Here is a 9,481-nt window from a genome sequence, read left to right on the forward strand (position 1 = left end):
TTAGTGTAATTAACATGAAGCCATTAAATAATCATTTTGGAAAAAACGATACATGCACTTCTATGTTCACAGCAGCCCAATTCACAATAGCTAAGACATGGAAAAAACATAAATGCCATCAACAGATGAACGGACTAAGAAGACGTAGTACATATATACAATGGAATACTACTCAGCCATAAAAAGGAAGAAATCATGGCATCTGCAGCAACATGGATGCAAATAGAGATTCTCATACAAAGTGAAATAAGTCAGAAAGAGAAAGACAAATATCACATACTATCACTAATACGTGGAATCTAAAATATGGCACAAATGAACCTATATACAAAACAGAAACAGACTCATAGACATGGAGAACAGACTTGTGGTTGCCAAGGGGTTGGGGGGAGGGAGTGGGATGGACTGGGAGTTTGAGGTTGGTAGATGCAAATTATTACATTTAATGGATAAGGTACTACTATACAGCACAGGGAAATATATCCAATCTCTTTGGATAGAACACGATGGAAGATGGTATGAGAAAAAGGAATATATATGTATGACTGGGTTACTATGCTGTAGAGCAGAAACTGGCACAAGACAGTAAATCAACTATACTCTAATTTTAAAAAGCATAAAAAATAAAATTAACATCACTTTTTCTTTCTTTTTTTTTTTCTTTTTTTCTTTTTTTTTACCGTTTCTAGCATGGCTTCTTGGAACTTTAAAGCTATCTATGTGGCTTGCATTATATCTGTATTGGACAGGGCTGGTCCAGAGGGCTACAGTTCTGTTACTACACTAGTGTTGACTCAAAGAAGGTAGATTGTGATGACTGTATCATGTGAATGTAATCTGAATATTACTCACCAAGAGTTAAATCAGAATCTCCCTATTTCCTTTCCCACTGCACCTTCCGCTCCAGCACTGCCAAACTATTTCATACTTGTGTGCCTGGAGTAGTTTTCATCCACTCAGCCTCTCAGATATATCTTAACCTTCAAAGTGTCTCTTGGTCATCCCCCTACAATGTCCTCCCTATAATCACTCTCTTCACCAGATTATGCACATCACACACTGAAATGTGTTTATTTGTAGGCCTGCATCTCCCACTGGACTAAAGCTTCTTGAGGTGTTGGTACCAGATCTTATTCTGTTTTATACCTTCCACTCTAGCACAGGAGTGGCCCTCAACAGATACACGATGAAACTGAAGAAGAGAAAAAAAGTTCCAGGGACAGCATGCTGATAGAGCTTCATTCAGCTCAAGCGTTTGTGTAAACACAGAACCCACCTCTTGAGGGATGCTTCTCTGTGCTGATGGTCAGTGCAGTGAGCTCTCTTGGCAGTTTGGCTTTTCTATTCTACAGTGGTCTTAAGAGCCACCTGCTCAGTGCATCACAGTGCACTTATCCACATTCCTGGCCCAAGCCACTTCATTTCTGTTTGCTGCATACCATGAGGGAATTTTTTTTTTTTTCCAGTCTTTTTAGGGCTACACCCTCAGCACATGGAAGTTCCCAGGCTAGGGGTCATCAGAGCTGTAGCTGTCAGCCTACACCACAGCCACAGCAACGCCAGATCTGAGCTGCGCCTGCGACCTACACCAGAGCTCATGGCAACACCAGTTGCCTTAACCCACTGAGCAAGGCCAGAGATCAAACCTGCATCCTCGTCGATACTAGCTGGGTTCATTACTGCTGAGCCACAAAGGAAACTAACTCCTCATGGAGAAAATTTTAACGCACTGCATTATTCAACAAGCAGTCCTGATCTGTTAAGAAAGAGTCTTGTTTTGCTAAGACATATCATTTATGAAATTTAATCAGAAGGAAGTCATTCCTCTAAAACAAAACAAATTAATGCTACATCTCAAGCCTAATCAATTGACTTATCAGCTGTGAATTTTATGAAATCAGACAAGATGAAAGAGGTCATTAATACTATAAACACCACAGCCTTGAGACAAATTTACTCAATCAGTCATGGAATTGAGATCATTCTACAAGTCACTTGAAAAAGATTCTGCGGTATTTTTTTCTGCCACATAACTAATTCATTGGTTCTTTCCTTTTTGAGATGAAATCTTAATAATGCACTTCATTGAAAATTGGACCTTTTTTTTGTCTTTTTTTGCTATTTCTTTGGGCCGCTCCCACGGCATATGGAGGTTCCCAGGCTAGGGGTCAAATCGGAGCTGTAGCCACCGGCCTACACCAGAGCCACAGCAACGCGGGATCCGAGCCGCGTCTGCAACCTACACCACAGCTCACGGCAACGCCGGATCGTTTACCCACTGAGCAAGGGCAGGGACCGAACCCGCAACCTCATGGTTCCTAGTCGGATTCGTTAACCACTGCGCCACGACGGGAACTCCGAAAATTGGACTTTTAAAAATCTTTTCTAAAATTTTATTTTAAAACTTACTTTATTGAAGTATAGTTGATTTTTGAGACTGTGTTTTTACTATATATAGTATATATATACTTTTCATATTCTTCTTAATTACGGTTTATCATGGGGTATTGAATGTAGTTCCCTGTACTATACAGTAGGACCTTGTTGTTTATCCATTCTACATATAATAGGAAAACTGGACTTTTGTTTGTGGAAAAAATCGTCTATCAAATGCTAATCAATGATATAAGCAGTATTTCATTAAGTGTGACTGTTTCATAATTACACTGCCCTAATGCCTATTACAACTAAAACAAATGAAATATCAGTTATGCCATCTCAGTAGCTACTTCCTAATAACCCCCATCAGCTTCCCAAATGTCACACAGGTGTCATCTAACATTCTTCAACTGCTAACAGTGAACCTTCAGCCCTGCGCTAACACTAGTGTCCATTTGCTATCCAGCTGTGCAATGACGAATCTTCCCTCTCGTCTGAACCTGGTCTTAGATTTTTAAAATATAAATATCTTAACCCCGGGGGCACCTTTGTGGAAAAGGCCCTTGTCCTCCCTCCTTCAGAATCTTTCTGTTAAACTTACAATAATAGAAACCTTGTACTGCCTCAGGCCCATGTCACTGATGATGAATTTATGTATAAATATGGGGCTTTTTAGTATTCATTCTTTGCTCTCCCATTTATTAAAAAGAATTTTTACTGTCACGTGTCATGGGCATGAAATGTTATTGATTAGCTTTACCTATACAATAAAGATTGCCGGTCAATTCTTTCACCAAGTTTTGAAAGAAGAGTTAAAGCATTAGGATCCCCAAAAATCTGGTTTTATCTTCCCTTTCCTTTCCTTCCTAACTTCCGTCCTTTCTTCCTTCCTTCTTCCCTCCCTCCCTCCCTCTCTCAGTAGGCCTATTTTTTGACCATGCTTACAGTCAGTAGAAATTCTAATTTCAGTTTTCCAAGTGCCAATGTACTCTAACCCCCAGTAAGCCATCTATGTAAATGCATGTACATGCTTTCTAAGTGTTTTTTAAAAGATCAGCACATTCTGGATTCCCTTGTGGTGCAGTGGGTTGAAGATCCAGTGTTGTCACTGCAATGTTTGGGTTGCTGCTGTGATGCAGGTTTGATGGCTGGCCCAAGAACTTCCACATGCTACAGGTATGGCCAAAAAAAAAAAAAAAAAAAAGAAAGAAAGAAAGGAAAAAAAATAAGATCGGCACATTCAGAATAATGTCCACCTCTATCAAGAAAAAAGAGTAAGGCTATTGGGAGGAAGTCAGAAGACACACTGGTAAGATTTTACTTCTTAAGCAAGGTGGTAGGTATACAGATATTGACTTTATTATTATTTGCTACAATTGACATATATATCTTAAATCATCTCTTATATGTATGAAATATTTCATAGTAAAAAAAGGAAGGAAAAAATAAATCCAGTCCAGAATTTTCCTGTTCTACTACCACTCTATTTTCTCTGCAGTTCGATATGATATAGATCTATGGACATAAATCTTCCAGCCAGTTTAAGGACACATAATTGCTGTGTGATTTAGCATCCATCCTCCTCCCCCAGCCTAGAGCCACCTCGTTGATGAGTCTGTGACGTGAGATCAAATCAGAAGGATCCCCAGAAGAATTAGAAAAAAATCTATTCACAGCTTCATTGATTTAATCAACCTTGTGAGCTAGCTATCAAGACAGATAAAAATGAAATCACATGATTGCTGCCAAAGCAGATTTTTAAAAATATATATATACAAAGATAATAACTTCAGAAAAAGAGATAGTAACTTCATGAGTGATGCTATCTTGTCTTCCCTCTATCACAAGGCCAGTCCCTTGCTGGCCTACATTTATTTCATCTTCCCTAACTTCAGTGTGGTGTAGGAATCTGATGTTCCCAGAGCACATGATGCTTGTCAGTCACATGTGGAATTGTAGTATCAGGTGTGGAATTGTACCTACCAATGTATGTCTCCCCTATTCAACCAAAACTTCACTCAGGAAAGGCTTTTTTTTTTTCCTTTTTCCATTTGGGTCCTTGGTACAGCATCTTGAGTGCTGGTGTCATAGTGGCTCAGTTCAAAGGTCAGCTCTACTTCTTACTCCCTGAGTAAGTTTCTTACCCTGTCTGTGCTTTCATTTCTTCAATGATAAAAGGGAACAATAACAGTATAAGCCCAGGATGTGAGGATTAATGAAATGACACATCAAAATTAGTTAGCACAGGACCTGGTACACAGTATAAGCTAAGTAATTATATGTATTATTTATGATTAACATTTGGTGATAAAAAAGAAACTGAGCTGACAGAGAAGACAATAGCTCTTATAATCTGATTCTTAATGATTCAAGTACCTAGATGATGTTCAGGAAATGTCTGTAAATAGAGTCATGAATTCAAGCTCTAGAATATGTGCTGAGAAGGTGTGGTGCCTGGGAGTGGTGCTACCTCTCTGCCTGCTCAAGCATCAGTGTTGGTACTAATGGAGCCAGCTGGGTCTCAGGGGCTTACAGCTCATGGATGGAACATATCAGAAGTGGAACTGATATATCTGTACATTTAGGAAACACTATCTGAGTCCCAACATGATGCCAGGGATTTGGCTAGGTGATGGGGAGGCAGTGGTGGTGGGTCACATCCATTAGTCCCTAAGATGCCATTTTCAGACACTGCCTTGTCATGCTATATGTACAATCTAGCCACTTAACTGATGAAAGAACAGTTCAATAGTTCAATGTCATTCCTCACTGCTGCTATTCTCTCTTCTCAAGAGAAATATAATTGTTGTCCTTTCCAGATATATAGCAAACTTCCTCTAAAAGTCATTTCTCATGACAATTACAACTGTGATACATGTAAACCTCTCTACACAACCAGCGTGCCAATCTAATACTTTAAATCCTGGCACTTATTAGGTCCTAAACTTTAAGTTTCTTGCCACTTTAGAATGACAAAACTGCCATAAAACATATATTTTCTTCATACTGAAAATATTATGTTAATAATAATATGTGTTCTACATTTAGGCCAGAATTCTTAAAATCATTCTATTGCTTATCAAATAAAGTCCATAGGTCCTATACAGTTATAAATATTTTGGTGTGATAGACTATGAAACACAAACTTATAAGATTCAGGGACTTGCTAAAAGATATTAGGTAAAAAAGGAAAAAAATAAAATTGAAGAGGATTAGAAATAAATTGAAATAATAATGCTTTTTGAAAGCAGAATGGTTTAAAGAAGTTCAAAGTGGTATATCATGCAGATGACATGATACTATACATAGAAAATCCTAAAGACTCCATATGAAAACCACCAGAACTGATAAATGAATTAGCAAGATAGAAGATTAACATACAGAAATCGGTTGCCAAGTGCATTTCTTTACACTTACAGTGAAATATCAGAAAGAGAATGTAAACAAATAATCCCTTTAAAATCACATAAAAAAAAAAAGGCATCTTAGAAATCAACCTTACCAAGGAGGTGAAAGACATATGCTGAGAACTACAAAACATTTTTAATAAAGGAAATTGAAGCTGATTCAAAGAAACAGAAAAATAACCCATGCTCCTGGATTGGAAGAATTAATATTGTTAAAACAGTCATACTACCCAAAGCAACCTACAGATTTAATGCAATTCCTATCAAGTTACCCATGACATTTCTCACATAACTAGAACAAATAATCCTAAAATTTATGTGGAACCATAAAAGCCCCAGAACTGCTAAAGCAAGCCTCAGTAAACAGAACAAAGCAGGAGGCTTAACCCTCCCAAACTTCATACAATACTACAAAGCTACATCAATCAAAGTGGCATATCAAACACAGACACTTATGGCAACAAATATTATAAGTAGCTCATTTTTTTTTTATATATTTAAATTTATTTTTGGTTTTTGGCTGCACCTGCAGCATGCAGAAGTTCCCGGGCCAGGGAATCAAACCCACACCACGGCAGTGACAATGCCACATCCTTAACGTACTGAGTCACCAGGGAACTCCCACAGCTCATTCCTATAATATAAAAATATCTAGAACTTTTTATTTACAAGTGAAAAAAGGGCAAAAATAGCAGGTGATTAGTATACATTCTCAGGATTTTTCTCATACAAAATATTTAATGGATAACAGATAACCTAGTAAATACTGTGCTTAAGATTTAAAGTAATCCATATTACAAAGTTACATTTCTTGAGATGTAATAATTAAAGAATTCTGAAATCTAATATCTGCCTAACCAAGCTTGGGCACATGAACTCCTTACAAAGTTTTTCCATAGAATGAAAATTTGCCATTTTACATATACACCAGAAATTGACTTAAAAATAAGGAACTTTTTAGAAACACAAGGCCTCAAAATATTTCAGAATCTAACAATATCTGTTATTATTACTATTTTCTCCATTCTCCTTTGTTACTGATCAGCAATTTTAACTTCGTCAGCATTCCAGACAGGAAAAATTCAAAGAATTATGGCAATTCCTCAATTGCTATTTTAATGTCAGACAGAAGCAGGCAATGATCTTTACTGATAAGTTACTTCAGGTCCAGAGAGGTATGAAGCAACCTAATCGAGCTCGTCCTTTCTAAAGGCAGATACAGAACAGGACTCAAGTCTTCCAAATACCCAAAGACACAAATATTAGTAATAGTATGAAAATTACTAAGTATTAATAGTCTGAGGATGACATTAAATTTCTTAAACCTTTCACAACACGTTGAGCAAACAGGAAATACCATCCGGAAGACATTACAGAAGTTTCATAGTAGATCCTCTGATATTTTGCTAGCCAGCTTTATTGCCCATGTGCCATCCTAGCATTTCAGTGAGACAGGAGAGAACAGTGCCACTGGAGGTTTATTCAAAGGGACAACCTCGGCTCAGAGGCCTAGACTTTAAAATTAATAGTAGCTAGCATACCTACCTTTATTTAAACCACATTAGACCACCAGAAATCATAACTTGCAGAGTAATAAACTCATGAGCTTTTACTTTATGTTATTTTCCTGTTACTCCACCTCTCCTAAAATGATCACATTAAAAGTTATTTTTGAACTGCTCTGCCGTGAGTGGCTCTAGGAAAACACATGTTTAGCGTTCCACAGCGGTATGAATGATAAGAAATACCTTCCCAGAAGGAAAATAAAAGGTGGACTGGGTAAGGTTTTCAGGGACAGTCCCCTCATCCTCCTGGATATATGACATCCAGTTAGTTTGCTTCGCGCTAGAAAAGAGCAGTCTGGATATTCATTCCAAGCCAAATTACAAAACTTGTGCCCGGGTCCAGATCTTTCTTTTATCTTATTTTAAAATGAAAAGGCAATAATTCGGAGGAAAAATTATTTGTGAAGAGGAGGAACAGTTAGTTGTCTGGAAGTTTTCAAGGAAGGAAGTACTCTAAGATGCATCAGACTGAAATCACTATCAAATTCTCACACGACTTGAATTCACCCTACAGCGCCCTGAAAGGCCCCCAGAAATTCCTTCAGCGTCGGTGAGACTGGGGTTCCCGGACCTGCTTAACAGGCCAGGGTGCGGGCCGGTTCCCCGTTTGACCTTGTAGCAATTTTCTGGGCAGGAAATCAGTCAAATCTGGTGAAAAGGAACGCGGGGAAGGCGAGCCCTAGCTCCAACCCCCCGCGGAGCTCGGTCAAGTACAGGGATGAGGGGTCCTCACAGCGGAGTCCGAGGGCCCACCGCCCTCGAGGGCCAAGCGGGGAGCGCGCGTTCACAGGGCCAGCACCGAGAGCTGGGTTGGGCCCCGGACCCGACGGGCCGAGCTCCTGGTCGGACGATAGCCCCTCGTGTCCCGGTGTAGCTCCCTGTGTCCCAGGGCTGGCGGGCGCCGCTTACCTCGACGGCTGTGCACGGCGGCGCGGGGACTTGGTGGGGTCTCGGCGGGGACTTGCGGGCGCGGCGGGGATCGGCCGGCGTCGGGGCGGCGGCCGGGAAGGCGACGCTGTGCACTCTGTAGCGCCCGGGCTCGGGTCTGCGGCAGGGGGAGGAAGTGGTGTCAGCCCTGCCCTTCTCACACAGCGCGCAGATGTGGGGCGCTGGCTAGCCTCTCGCATCCAGGGGCAAGGAGGACGCAGGGTTAGAGACACACCCACGCACGTGGACTAAGGCGCCTCTAGCTCCTACGCGGCTTCTTGCGTCTCAGCGGGTCCGGGTCTCATTTCGTCTTACCCCGCCCACACCCTCCCGAAGCAAACAATTTGGTTTTACTTCTGGGAGAAGTTGCACCTGCCTCTCTCATCCTTCCCCTACCTGGGCCACGCGCCCCCCTATCTTGGGAGTGTCCGCTTCGTTGTCGCTTGGATATATGAGTGGCTAAGGGCTTGGGGGCCCGATGATGATTCCACAAAAGCTTGAGAAGTCGATTTTTTTTTTTTTTTTTTTTTTTTGCAACGGTCTTCCTAAGTGTTGACTTCAGCCCTTTCTGAGCTTCCTCTTTCAGGCGGGTTATGCAAGGCCCGCTTCCCGGCCACGCACTGGCTGCCCTTTGGGGACGCGGGAGCCAGAGTGGAGCAGCCTTCGTGGGAGGGGAGGCGCCAAGGCCGGGGTTCCTCGGTCTCCACTGGTGCCTGGGTGTGGAAGGGCGCGCCCCGCAGAGGAAAGGCGGTTTTTCAACTATCCTATCAGATTGGCAAACCTTCGCCTCAAAGCTTAACGACACTCAGTTGGTGGGCGAGGATGTGGCCTCTCCCATATTGCTGGTGGGAGTTCAAAATGGTCCAGACACCGTGGAGGGGACATTATTGGTAGCAACTATTTAATTTACCTCAGCAATGACTTTTTTTTTTTTTTTTTTTGGTAACGTGGGCAGCATGAGGAAGTTCCTGGGCCAGAAACTGTACCTGAGTTACAACAGTGATTGGAGCCACAGCAGTGACAACACTGGATCCTTAACCTTCCAGGCCACCAGGGAACTCCCGCAATGACCTTTGAGACAGCAATGCGACTTCTAAGATTGTATTTTGGAGATACAGTGTTGAAAAAGGAATAATCCACATGCACCTGGCTATTTTTAGTTAGTCCATTTGTAATCTCAAAGGACTAACTAGAAATACACCC

At 41.1% G+C, this 9,481-nt stretch overlaps 1 protein-coding gene across 1 annotated transcript in view; it reads right to left on the bottom strand.

Moving 5' to 3' along the window:
- APBB1IP (amyloid beta precursor protein binding family B member 1 interacting protein) overlaps window positions 1-8,558 on the bottom strand; it is a 116,910-nt gene extending 108,352 nt beyond the window's left edge. The window contains exon 1 of the mRNA XM_047755571.1: window positions 8,261-8,558. The gene's annotated coding sequence lies outside the window, so the exon portion shown is untranslated. The remainder of the gene's footprint in view (window positions 1-8,260) is intronic.
- Between the last annotated feature and the right edge of the window lie 923 nt (window positions 8,559-9,481).

Source organism: Phacochoerus africanus, chromosome 12 (assembly GCF_016906955.1).
Source record: "Phacochoerus africanus isolate WHEZ1 chromosome 12, ROS_Pafr_v1, whole genome shotgun sequence".
Taxonomy (NCBI): domain Eukaryota; kingdom Metazoa; phylum Chordata; class Mammalia; order Artiodactyla; family Suidae; genus Phacochoerus; species Phacochoerus africanus.